The following is a 14,131-nucleotide window of genomic DNA, read 5'->3' as shown; positions in this document are numbered from 1 at the left end:
CCAGGCTCACAGGAGCCAGGCGGGAGTGGGGCGAGCCGAAGGCCAGGCCAGAGGGTGCCCTGCTCGCTGGTGCGGCCTAGCGGCTGGGCATGGTGGGCCCCCAGAGAGGAGCCGCCCAGCCCCCCACAGTCCTATCCCTCCCTGCTTTGAGCCGTCCATCCGTCCGTCTGTCCCCACAGGCCCCCAACCTACCACAGGAGGGGAGGGGAGGGGAGGGGGCCTCAGGCGATGGCTGCGCCCAGGCCCTGCGCGCCTGGCACGCTCGGCGTTGTCAGCTGGGTGTCCTGCTCCCCAACCCGCCCCTAGAGACTCCCACCCACGGCGGAGCCGCTGCCTCCCTGGGCCCGAGCCCGGCGCTCAGCCACCCGAGGGGCCACCCCACGTGCAGCCGGAACCTCCCTGTGGAGGGCTCCGGCTGCGGCTCCTTCCAACCGCCAGGCCCCAGCGCCCGCCTGCTCTTTGCCAGGTGGAGCCGACCGCCAGTGTGCGCGGCTCCCGCCAGGGCAGGTTCCTGAGACCCTCAGCCGCCGTGTGGCGCCTCCATGGGCCTTCTCCACCATCTTCACCTCCTTCCCGAGCCGCAGGGCACCGCTGCCCCCGGCGCCGGCTGAGGCCACGTGTGTCCTGCTCCCGCCACCTCGGGCAAGTCCCTCGCCTCTCCTGCAGCGCTGTCCCCCGACGCCCCTCGGCCTGCGACCCCGACCCCAGCCACCCGCCCTGAGCCTTCCTGTGCGGAGTCCTGGGCACCCGGCCGCAGGGAAGGGCAGCCTGGTTACCGCCAGCGCCCGGGGGTGTTAGCCCTGCCCCCAAAGCACACGCAGCCCCTCTGAGCGTGGGGGCCCCTGTGGGCGGGCAACGGGCTCCGGCGCTGCTCCTCACCGACTGCCTCCATCCCCCGCACGTCTGACACGCCACACGCCCCATCACACTGCACACGCGTCACCGCCGCACGCCTGACACCCCCGCACACCCCATCACACTGCACACGCGTCACCGCCGCACGCCTGACACCGCCACACGCCCCATCACACTGCACACCCGTCACCGCCGCACGCCTGACACCGCCGCACGCCCCATCACACTGCATACCCGTCACCGCCGCACGCCTGACACCCCCACACGCCCCATCACACTGCACACCCGTCACCGCCGCATGCCTGACACCCCCACACGCCCCATCACACTGCACACCCGTCACCGCCGCACGCCTGACACCCCTGCACGCCCCATCACACTGCACACCCGTCACCGCCGCACGCCTGACACCCCCGCACGCCCCATCACACTGCACACCCGTCACCGCCGCACGCCTGACACCGCCGCATGCCCCATCACACTGCATACCCGTCACCGCCGCACGCCTGACACCCCCACACGCCCCATCACACTGCACACCCGTCACCACCACACGCCTGACACCCCCGCACACTCCATCACACTGCACACCCGTCACCGCCGCACGCCTGACACCCCCGCACACCCCATCACACTGCACACCCGTCACCGCCGCACGCCTGACACCCCCGCACACCCCATCACACCGCACACCCGTCACCACCGCACGCCTGACACCCCCGCACGCCCCATCACACTGCACACCCGTCACCGCTGCACGCCTGACACCCCCGCACGCCCCATCACACTGCACACCCGTCACCGCCGCACGCCTGACACCCCCGCACACCCCATCACACTGCACACCCGTCACCACCACACGCCTGACACCGCTGCATGCCCCATCACACTGCACACCCGTCACTGCCGCACGCCTGACACCCCCACCACCGCCGCACGCCTGACATGCCGCACGCCCCATCACACTGCACACCCGTCACTGCCACACACCTGACACCGCTGCACGCCCCATCACACTGCACACCCGTCACCGCCACACGCCTCACACCCCCGCACGCCTGACACGCTGCACACCCCATCACACTGCACACCCATCACCACCGCACGCCTGACACCCCCGCACACCTGACACGCTGCACGCCCCATCACACCGCACGCCCCTACAACCGCCACACACCCATCACTGCTGCACACCCCAGCCCCCCGCACACCCCATCACACTGCACACCTGTCACCACCACACACCCATCACTGCTGCACACCCCATCATACCGCACGCCCCTATCCCACAACACACCTCATCCCCCCGCACACCCCTACAACTGCCACACACCCCATCCCACAACACACCCCTACCCGCTGCACACCGCGCTCCTGGGGCCTTGCTTTAACACTGCCGTTGGCACCCCCGCTTCCCGCATTGCTGGGGCCTGTGGGCACCCGCTGCCCCAGCCATGGCCCCTTGCAACCCAGCAGCTGAGACTGGGGGGCTGGGCAGAGCTGAGACCGGGGGGGCTGGGAACGGCCGGCTCTGCTGGGCTCTGGGTGGGCAGAGTGAGTGCGGGTGGCTGGGCACGGCTGGCTCTGCTGGGCTCTGGGCACGGCTGGCTCTGCTGGGCTCTGGCAGGCAGACCCAGCTGGCAGCAGCCCCCGGCGTGTGCTGGTCCCCAGGGCCGGCGTGAATGTGCAAAGGGCGCGGGGTATTTCTGGCTGCTGAGGGCGGCCCGCTCTGACTCGGCCCTTTATTAATAGCGGCCCCGGCTCGGGTTCCTCTGCACCGGCCATTCAGGAATCCCAGGCGGCCGGCTGCAGGCGCTCCTCCCCTCCCCTCCCCCAGCCCCCACTGGACTCGCCCTGACCGACCCAGTGCAACCTGCTGGTCTTTCCCTGCCCAGCCCCCCGCCCCCCAGGAGACATCCCCCTCCCCCAGCCTCAATAGCCAGCCCTGGAGGGGGCCAGCCAGGCCAAGCTCCCCATGGGGGAAACTGAGGCACAGGGCAAGGGAGGTGACCAACCCCAGCTCACCTCGCCAGCCAGGAAAGGACCCAGGAGTCCTGGCCACCTTTGGTCCCAGCTCCTGCCTGCGGGTCCCCTCAGCAGCTGACCGGCCCCTGTGGCCTCTCAAGGGCCAGGCCCGTGCTGCCGGGGAGAACGCTGTGTCCCACACTGGTGGGCAGAAGGCCGTGGGGCCAGGGCTCAGGGTGCAGAGCAGAGCCATGGGTGCGACCCCTGGCCGGGGAAAACCCCTGGGGGCAGACGAGGGGCTCGGTTCACCCCCAGGCGAGCGAGTGGTGGCTGGATCACAGGCACCCCCCTGAGGAGCCCCCCAGGCGTCTGAAGCCAGGCCTGCGCTGTGACCAGGGAGTGGTGCCGGGCAGCTGGGGGGAGCTCCCTGCCAGGACACAGGCCTCTCGGGGAGCCCCACCCAAGGGATGGGCACCAGGCTGGGGTGAAACGTGCCAGCCTGGGACGCAGGCGCTCAGAACTGATGGGCCCCGAGCCCTCCACCCCAGGGTGCTCACCCCAGCACCAGGCGCCGCTGAGGCCCCAGGGCTACTCGCAGAGGTGGGTTCCCCCCGGCCGGAGACAGGGCCTGGCTCTGGGGTACTGCCAGGCAGCCTCCCCCCATGCTGAGTCGGGGGAAGCAGCTGGTCCAGCTCCCGGCAGCAGGCACAGAGCACGCCCCAGGCACCCCGCTTGCATGCAGGTGATCTGGGGAACTCCTTGCAGCAGGACAGTCAGGCTCAGGCTTCAGGCACTGTCTGCTTGCTGCAGGGGTCTTGCCATGTGCCTAGTGCCCAGGACTGGCTGACCCCTGGCACTGGGTGTGATGGAGTGGGGGCAGTGCATGTGTGAGACCCAGGCTGGATGTAAGAGACAAGCAGAGCAGCTCCCAGTGGCTAAGGATGACCCTGGGGCTATAACCCAGGCTGGCAGGTAACACCTCAGCCCAGAACAAAAAGGAGGGAGGAGCCGAGCTGATTTTTGAATTGGGGGTGGCAGTTAGAGGTGAGGGGGAGAGGGAGCTGGAAGGAGCCAGCCTGAGGAGGGGGGAAGCTACACCCCAGAGGGGCACCCCTCAAGCTCCTCTCCCCAGGACGGGTTGGAAGGACTGTCTCTGACTGCTGTAGTGACACTTCTGTGAGAAACTGGGCATCTGTTGCCTAATAAACCTCCTGTTGTACCTGCTGAGTGAGAGTCACTCCTGTCAGCGGACGGGTTGCAGTGCAGGGGGACCCTTGAACCCCATCACACTGGTGTCAGTAGTGGGATGCACTGCACCCACAGATGAGCTCCCAGCAGTGGCTGACTGAGCGCAAGAGAAGGAAGGAGCCTCACAAGAGCTAGAGGGGGAGCAGAGCAATTCCTGCAGCTGCTGCTGGTGAGTGGATACCCTGGGAGACAGTGGGGAGATGGATTATACCCGACTCCTGAAGGCAGAGCTAGTGGGGCTGTGCAGAGAGAGGGGCCTGACCAAGGGGAAGGCGACCAAGGCCCAGCTGATTGCCCAGCTGGAAGAGAATGACCGATCCAGGGGGCCAGATCCTGTCCCAGCAGCAAGTGGCCGGTCACCCTCAGGAAGCATTTCAGACTCTCCGACAGGAGCTGGGGCTCGACGCCGTCACACAGACACGGTGCCCACCAGGTCGCGCTCAGCTAGCGGTGGTCCATCGCGGGCAGAGTCCCCTGCCGCAGAGCTGCGACGGCTGGAGCTTGAGCTGAGATTAAAGGAACTGGAAGCCTAGAAATGGCAGAGGGAACGAGAGCACCAGGAATGGGAAAGAGCGCGAGCTACAAGAGAGACAGCGGGAGGAGAGAGAGCGAGAGCGGGAGCATGAGTGGGCCATGGCGGAGGCGAGACGCCAAGAGGCCCCAGCTGCGGTAAGCGGGGAGAGGTCCAGACGGCTCGGGGTGGCCAGTCACTTGGAGACGCGCGTGCTGGCCCAGTGTCAGGACCCAGGGCACATGGACGAGTTCCTTACTGTCTTTGAGCGAGCCTGTGAGTTGCATGAGGTTCCCCCAGAGGAGTGGCTCCGGCACCTCACCCCCTTGCTGGGCCAGAAGGCCGCAGCGGTGCTCAGCCAGCTGGAGGGGCTGCAGCCTGGGGACTATGAACGGGTCAAACAGGCCCTGCCGCGTAAGTTCAGGCTGACTCCGGAGATGTACAAGAAGAGGTTCCAGGAAGCACAGAAGAGGCCAGAGGAAACCTATGTAGATGTGGCCTCCCTCCTGAGGCAATACTACCAGAAATGGGTGTTCGGGATGGGAGCCCAGTCCGTAGAGGACCTGGTCGAGCTGGTGGTCCTGGAGCGATTCTACGAGATGTGCTCACCTGACCTGAGGGTGTGGCTCGTGGACCGGAGGCCTGGGGATTCGCACAATGCAGGGAAACTGGCAGATGACTTCACAAATAGCCGGGCCAGGTTTGAAAGTGAGCCCCAGAGAGAGAGGGAGTCCCGGAGAGAGAGTCGGAAAGAGAGGGAGTCCCAAAGAGACCGGTTCCTGACCGTATGACAGAGGGGACCACCTCTTGGGTGAGCCCAGGAAAGAGGGGCCGGCCACCCACCCCGCAGAGAGCCAAGCAGAGCCTGGACAGAGCAGCCGGCCCGAGGGACACAACAAGACCCAGGCTGTTATCGCTGTGGGCGAAAGGGGCATAGAGCAGCCCAGTGCCCCAAGCTCCCAGACATGTTGAGCAGGCCGGGGGGGCATGGAGTCAACTGGGTGGAGTCCCAGAAGCCAGAGGGGCTGGCGGCCAAGGGGGGTGGTACTGACAGTGGGTACTCGGATTGGGCCGAGTCCGCCCCACAGACCAGCTCCTCAGGGGGACCAAATGCTCAGAAGTCAGTTTACAGAGTGGGGGCGGCACTACCTCTGTGGAGCAAGTGTCTCATACCCCTTGAGGTAGATGGGAGAAAGGTCACGGGGTTCTGGGACACAGGCGCTGACGTGACGCTGGCCCGACCTGGGGTGGTGGCACCGGGCCACATGATACCCAATTCCCACCTGACGGTAACAGGAATTGACGGGACCCCTTTCAAGGTGCCCATGGCGAGGGTGCACCTGAAATGGGGGTGTAGGGAATGTGGCAGAAGGAACGCAGCGCTGCTGAAGGCTGGGAGGAATGAGTCTCCCAGAGGTCATCTGCATGAGAATGCAAAGGGGTGCATGTGTGATACCTTTTCAGGCAAAGCCTAATGGGTAGCAAGTCAGCCATGAGATTTGGTCTATTGTAAACATGTAGTTGTAAAATCACAATTTAAGCTGACACTTAATGCGGGAGTTGTGAGATCTCACCAATGCTCTGGGTTGTTGTGGGGGACAGGGCAGTCGCCTTAGCTGTATAAGACATTGATTACACAGGGCTCCCTGGTTTAACGCATTGTGAGAGAGAGGGGAGGGGTACTGGTTGAGCCAGCTTGCTGGGTGCCTTGGCCCTGCCTATGCCTTGGCCACATAGCTATAAGCCTGGCTTGACTAACCCTCCCCACCTGTTAAAAGATAGAGCTGGATACTAGGGTGTTTGTGAAACCCCACACTAGAGATACCAAGAGCTGAAATCACAGAGTGGCAGGTGAGGCCACACAGAGCTGAAATCACTGGGTTCTGCCTTAGGGCAGTCCCAAGCAGTGGGGTTAGGACCGGCGGACAACAGCAGGACCAGCGGGCAGCCGGTGGTGGTGGCGGCGGCGGCGGTAGACGGCGGCGGGCGGGCGGCTGGTAGGAGCGGCAGCGGCGGTAGACGACAGCGGCCGGTAGGAGCGGCGGCGGCGGCGGACAACGGCGACTGGCAGACGGCTGGTGACAGCAAGGGGAGGCTACAGACAAGTGGACAGCTAGTATTGCCCTGGTGATGAACCTGTGGGCTTTGCGTTTGGGACTGCCCCGCAGAGGGTACACCCTGTAACTGTGTGTGTGTGGAAAAGGGCCAAGAGCCCCAGCAAGAGACTGGGTTCTACTGCATATGGGGATGGGATCTGGGTAAAAGGGGTTTTGTCTCTTCTGTGCTGAGATATACTGCATCTGTCGCTGTAACCTTGGGGTAGGTTACGGTCATTAAACAAGCCATTTCTATCAGACTCTGTGCTTGTGAGAACCGCCTTACAGGCACCCAGCATGGGGGTAAAATTGTCCCAGGCCACTGGGTGGGGGCTCGAGCCGGTTAATTGTGTCCTTAATAGGAAAACCCCACAAAAGTTAAACCTGGCCCTTCTGGCAGGCATCTGGTGTTAACAGAAGGGTTACGGGGGATAAGGAAGGCCCCAGGGAGGTGGGTGTGCACAGCCATTTGCCAGCGGATGTACTGATGGGGGCTGACCTGGAGAACTGGCCAGGTGAATGCCCTCGTGCCCTGGTCCTGACCCGTAGCCAAAGAAAACGAGGGGTGCGCTCCCCAGATTTGGGGGTACATGCCCAGCCAAAGACACAGAAGCCACAGGGGCCAACCCTGAGAGAAAGGTGGTCCCCAAAAACCAGATCTCACAGGCCAGTGGTGCTGGAGCCAGGCAGGGGAAGGGGAAGTGGCTTCCGCCCCTGCCCCGGCCGAAGAGTTCCAGGCAGAGCAGCAGAGAGACCCCTCCTTGCAGAAGCTGAGGGAACTGGCCAGTCTCAGCCCAGCTCCACAGCTGGGGGAGGGCTGCAGGGAGAGATTCCAGTGGGAAAAGGGATTCCTGTACCGGGAATGGGCTCCCAGACGCAAAGCGGAGCCATGGAAGGTCCAGAGGCAACTGGTGGTTCCCCAAAAGTACCAGTGCAGGTTGCTGTACCTAGCCCATGATGTCCCGCTCGCAGGACACCAGGGGATCCACCGCACCAGGAAAAGGTTGTTACAGATCTTTTTTTGGCCAGGGATCTTTGCAGCTGTTCGTCTGTATAGCCTGTCCTGCGATCCCTGCCAGAGGGTGGGGAAGACCTGGGACAAGGGGAAAGCTGCCCTGAGGCCACTGCCCATCATAGAGGAGCCTTTCCAGAAAGTGGCTATGGACATAGTGGGCCCCTTCAGCAAGGCAACGCGTTCGGGGAAGAAATATATTTTGGTAGTGGTAGATTTTGCCACGCGATACCCAGAAGCAGTGGCCTTGACCTCTATCGACGCTGACACCGTGGCAGATGCACTGCTGTCCATTTTCAGCAGAGTGGGGTTCCCCAAGGAGGTCCTCACGGATCAGGGGTCCAACTTCATGTCAGCCCTGCTGCAAAGCTTGTGGGACAAGTGTGGGGTCTGGCACACCTGGGCCACAGCCTACCACCCGCAGACCAATGGGAGAGGTTCAATGGGAGAGGTTCGATGGGACTCTGAAGCAGATGCTGAGAACCTTCATGAATCAACACCCCCATGACTGGGACAAGTACTTACCCCACCTGCTGTTTGCATACAGGGAGGTGCCCCAGGAATCCACGGGGTTCTCCCCGTTTGAGCTGTTGTACGGAAGGAGGGTACGGGGACCCTTGGACTTGCTCAGAGAAGAGTGGGAGGGGACGGCCTCTCCTGAAGGGGAGTCAGTGGTACAGTATGTACTGACCTTCCGGGAAAAACTCACCGAGCTCATGGGCCTGGCCAGGGAGAACCTCTCCATGGCCCAAAGGAAGCAAGAGGTCTGGTATGACCGTAACGCCAGGGCCCGAGCCTATGCCACCGGGGATCAAGTGATGGTCCTTGTACCTGTGCGGCGGAACAAGCTGCAAGTGGCCTGGGATGGGCCCTTCAAGGTCGTCAAACAGCTAAATGACGTGAATTATGTGGTGGAACTGTCGAACCGGGCCCACAGCCACTGGGTCTATCATGTGAACATGATGAAACCTTACTGGGACAGAGAGAACTTGGTGCTGGCCGTGTGCAGACACTGGGAGGGGCAGGGGGATGATCCCTTGGTGGAGTTACTCACAAGGACTGGAGCCGGCTCCTTGCTGGAGTCTATTCCCCTCTCAGACCAGCTGACCCCTGCCCAGCAGACGGAGATCAAGGAGGTGCTGCATTCACACCAACAGCTGTTCTCTGACAGACCTGGATGCACTGACCTGGCTGTCCACTGAATAGAGACAGGCACCCATGCCCCTATCAAGTGTGTGCCGTTCAGAGCCACAGGGAGGACGGCTCAGGACATAGAGCGGGAGGTTGAAGACATGCTGGCTCTGGGGGTGATCCAACCCTCGTCCAGCCCCTGGGCCTCTCCCGTGGTGTTAGTCCCTAAAAAAGATGGGTCTGTTCGGTTTTGTGTGGACTATCGCAAGCTTAACGCCATCACTGTATCGGACGCCTACCCCATGCCCAGGCCTGATGACCTTTTAGACAAGCTGGGGGGAGCCCGTTACCTCACCACCATAGACCTCACCAAGGGGTACTGGCAAGTGCCATTAGACGAAGATGCCCGGCTCAAGTCGGCTTTCATCACCCCTGTGGGGCTCTACAAGTTCCTGGTCCTGCCCTTCGGCCTCAAGGGGGCACCCGCTACCTTCCAGCGTCTGGTGGACCAGCTACTGAAAGGGATGGAGAGCTTTGCCCTGGCTTACATGGAAGACATTTGCATCTTCAGCCAGATGTGTGAGGACCATGTGTCCCAGGTCAAGCGGGTGCTGTACCGACTTCAGAAGGCCGGGCTGACTATCAAGGCAGGGAAGTGCAAGGTGGGGATGGCTGAGGTGACTTACCTGGGCCACAAGTTGGGCAGCGGCTGCTTAAAGCCAGAGCCAGCTGGAGTGGAGGCTGTCAGAGATTGGCCAACACCCCAGACTAAGAAACAGGTCCAGGCCTTCATTGGGATGGCAGGGTACTACCGGAGGTTTGTGCCCCACTTTAGCTCCATCGCAGCCCCCCTCACGGAGCTGTGTAAAATGGGAAAGCCTGACAAGGTGGTCTGGACCGAGCAGTGCCAAGAGGCCCTCTGCGCGCTGAAGGAGGCTCTAGTCAGGGCCCCAGTGCTGGCAAATCCAGACTTCGACAAACCCTTCGTGTTTACTGATGCCTCAGACATGGGGCTGGGCGCTGTGCTAATGCAGGTGAATGACAAAGGGGAGAAACACCCCATCGTGTACCTGAGCAAGAAGCTGCTGCCCCGGGAGCAGAACTACGCGGCCATAGAGAAGGAATGTCTGGCCATGGTGTGGGCACTGGGGAAGCTGCAGCCGTACCTGTTTGGACGGCGTTTCACCGTGTACACCGATCACTCACCCCTGACCTGGCTGCATCACATGAAAGGGGCCAACGCCAAGCTCCTGCGGTGGAGTCTGCTCCTGCAGGACTACGACATGGAGGTGGTCCACGTCAAGGGGAACAACAACACCATAGCCGATGCCCTGTCACGCAGGGAGGGCCCCGAACTTCCCCAGGTCACTGGCTGAGTGACCCCGCTCAGTTCGGTCTGGAAGGGGGGAGAGATGTGATGGAGTGGGGGGGTGCAAATGCGAGACTCAGGCTGGATGTGGGAGACAAGCAGATCAGCTCCCAGTGGCTAAGGATGACCCTGGGGCTACAACTGGCAGGTAACACCTCTGCCTGAACAAAGAGGAAGGAGGAGCCGAGCTGGGTTTTGAATCGGGGGTAGCAGTTAGAGGCTATAGGGAAGAGGAAGCTGGGAGGCAGCCAGCCGGAGGAGGGGGAAGCTACACCCCAGAGGGGCACCTCTCGGGGTCTTCTCCCCAGGATGGGTTGGAAGGACTGTCTCTGACTGCTGCACTGACGCTTCTGTGAGAAACTGGGCTTCTGTTGCCTAATACACCTCCTGTTGTACCTGCTGAGTGAGAGTCACTCCTGCCAGCGGACGGGGTGCAGTGCAGGGGGACCCCTGAACCCCATCACACTGGGCACCTCCCCTCCTGCCCAGCCAGGCCCATCCGCATCCGGCACGTGTCCCGGGAGCTGGTGCTGCGACCGGCTGCCCTTCCCCCAAGCCCAGGGCCCTGCCAGCTGTGCAGCCCGGGTGAGCGGAGCTGTGGCCTCGCGCCGCCGGCTTGTTCCGGGCTTTGCTCGGCCGGGTCGATGGAGCCTGTGGCACTGGTGGGGGGTCACCTTGGCTCTGAGATACCGACTGGCTGGCCCAGGACCCAGCATCCCATCCGCCGGCGAGGGGCTCAGCGCCCCGGGCAGCAAGCGCCTCCCTCGGCTGGATCCCGGCCCCAGCCTGAGAGCAGGATGAAGAGTGCAGGGTTCACCCCCAGGGGGAGGGGCAGAGAGGGGAATGCAACCCAGGTGTCCTGACCCCCCCGACTCCCATCAGACCCACACCCTCCTCCCAGCCGGGCACGGAACCCAGGTGTCCTGAGCCCCCCTCCCACCCCGCCTGCTCCCCATCAGACCCACACCCTCCCCCCAGCCGGGCACGGAACCCCGGTGTCCTGAGCCCCCCTCCCACCCTACCTGTTCCCCATCAGACCCACACCCTCCCCCCAGCCAGGCACAGAACCCAGGTGTCCTGAGCCCCCCTCACCCCGCCTGCTCCCCATCAGACCCACATCCTCCCCCCAGCCAGGCACGGAACCCAGGTGTCCTGAGCCCCCCTCACCACCCCGCCTGCTCCCCATCAGACCCACACCCTCCCCTCAGCCAGGCACAGAACCCAGGTGTCCTGAGCCCCCCTCACCACCCTGCCTGCTCCCCATCAGACCCACACCCTCCCCCCAGCCAGACACGGAACCCAGGTGTCCTGAGCCCCCCCCCCGCCTGCTCCCCATCAGACCCACACCCTCTCCCCAGCCAGGCACGGAACCCAGGTGTCCTGAGCCCCCCACCCCCCGCCTGCTCCCCATCAGACCCACACCCTCCTCGCAGCCAGGCATGGAACCCAGGTGTCCTGACCGCCAGCAAAATGCTGCTCTCACCACTAGAGCACGCTGCCTCCCCTCACACCGTGTACAGCGCCTGGATTGTTTTCTAATTCTATCCCCTCCCATTCCTTCTATCACCCCCGGCCCGGTTGACCCGAACCAGCCCCTCGCCAGCTCTGGGGGGCAGTGGGTGGACCCCGGCCCGGCTGACCCGAACCAGCCCCTCGCCAGCTCTGGGGGGCAGTGGGCGGCCCCCGGCCCGGCTAACCCGAACCAGCCCCTCGCCAGCTCTGGGGGGCAGTGGGTGGACCCCGGCCCGGCTAACCCGAACCAGCCCCTCGCCAGCTCTGGGGGGCAGTGGGTGGACCCCGGCCCGGCTGACCCGAACCAGCCCCTCGCCAGCTCTGGGGGGCAGTGGGTGGACCCCGGCCCGGCTAACCCGAACCAGCCCCTCGCCAGCTCTGGGGGGCAGTGGGTGGACCCCGGCCCGGCTGACCCGAACCAGCCCCTCGCCAGCTCTGGGGGGCAGTGGGTGGACCCCGGCCCGGCTGACCCGAACCAGCCCCTCGCCAGCTCTGGGGGGCAGTGGGTGGACCCCGGCCCGGCTGACCCGAACCAGCCCCTCGCCAGCTCTGGGGGGCAGTGGGTGGCCCCCGGCCTGGCGGCTGTGGCCCAGTGCTGTGGCTGGCCGTGGCTGGAAGGTTCCAGGGGCTGGCGGCCAGCCCGGGCATCGCAGGGGCTGGGTAACGAGGCATGACCGGGGGATGATTCACAGCCTGTCAGCAGAGCTGCTTGAAACCTGAGCCGCTGTCCGAGTGCGAAACCGGAACCACCAGGGACCCCTGACCCCACGGGCCGCCCTGCCCATGGCCGGGGCACAGGCCGCCCAGGGCCCTTTGCCAATGAGAGGAGCTGCCAGGAGCCGCGGCGAGCAGCCCTGTCCTGGCAGTGCCCTCCCATGCCTGGGGGGCTGGCGCAGGCCTCGCCTCTGGACCCCGGCCCCAGAAATGCTCAGAACCCCTCCCCCGCGCCCTATGCCAACTTGTGGCACTGAGTTCCACTGGCCGACAAGCCACAGGCTGGTGCCCCTCTGCCAACGTCCCCTCGCTCTCCAGCCCCTGCCCTGGCCCCCTGCTGCCCAGCGCTGGCTCTTGGGGGGCGCTGACAGACCAGGGCAGGTACCCAGCTAGCGCGAGGGGTGGTGGACTGGGCAGAGACCCCCCCGACGTTCAGCGCCCGCCTGCCAGAGCCGCTGCCAGCCAGGCACAGCCACGCTCCCCAGGGGAGCCAGGCAGCGCACACGGGGCCTGGCCAGAGCCTGGTACGATGGATTTGGCGGGACCATCCGTGTCTTCCACACTGGTGCTGATCGCACACCCCGACATCCCCTTGGCACCTGCCCTTTCGGGGCCTCCGGGCTGCCCCCAAGAGGCGCTGCTGCTCCCCCGTGGCCCTGGCCCCCCACTGCCAGCACCGCAGGGCCCTGGGGCGCCGGGGGGATGCTCTGGTCCTGTGCAACAGAGCTGTGGTGTCTCGCACACTTGTGTGCCCCTGCCGGGCCCATCACCCCAGCGCCCAGCCATAGGGCTCCTGGGCTCAGCCGTGCGGAGAGCGGGAAGGGACGGTGCCCAGGGCCTCCCTGTTGCCAGGAGCTCGGCTCAGGGCACGCCAGGGCCTGGCGGGCTGCACGTGGCCGGATACTGGACCTGCTGGGGCGCCAGGCGGGTTGGGGGAGCCAGGGAAGTGGGGCCGCCAGCCAAGTGGCGGGCCCAGGGGAGTGCCCGTAACGTGCCAGGGATGAGCCCAACGCCTCGGGCGCCCCTGGCTGGGAGACGCAGCCAGTCTGGGAGGTGCCCACACGGCGCGGGCAGGTGACCCCAGGCCCCTCCCTAGGGACGGAGCCGGCGCCTGTCCCACCCCCTCCTCACTGGCCTCATGGGGTCGGGCCACCTGTGCTGGGCTGCCCACCCCGTGCTGGTTACCCCAAGGGGGGCAGTTACCTGGGGGGGAACAGATTACCCCAGGGGGGCAGTTACCCCAGGGGGAGGGGAGCTGGTTGGGGGCCAGAAGCTGGTTACCCAAGGGGGGGCAGTTGCCCCGGGGGGAGGGGAGCCGGTGGGGGCCAGGAGCCGGTCACCCCGGGGGGGGGCAGTTACCCCGGGGGGGAGGGGAGCCGGTGGGGGCCAGGAGCCGGTCACCCCGGGGGGGCAGTTACCCCGGGGGGGAGGGGAGCCGGTGGGGGCCGGGAGCCGGGCACCCCGGGGGGGCAGTTGCCCCGGGGGGAGGGGAGCCGGTGGGGGCCGGGTGCCACACGCGGGCGGGCGGGGCAGGCTGCCGGTGGCGTCACGCCGCGAGCTGGGGCCGGGCTCCTGCGATCGGAGCTCACCGGCTATTCTGAGCCGCGCATCATGAGAGAAATATGAAGCTCCGGGCTCCCGCCCCCCGCCAGCAGCACAGCTCGCCCCCGGCAGGATCTAGCACCTTCCACCCAGCTCCCCAGCGCGGGGCACCCTGC

Source organism: Carettochelys insculpta, chromosome 1, assembly GCF_033958435.1.
Source record: "Carettochelys insculpta isolate YL-2023 chromosome 1, ASM3395843v1, whole genome shotgun sequence".
NCBI classification, from domain to species: domain Eukaryota; kingdom Metazoa; phylum Chordata; order Testudines; family Carettochelyidae; genus Carettochelys; species Carettochelys insculpta.
Note: the sequence above shows the minus strand (reverse complement) of the source record.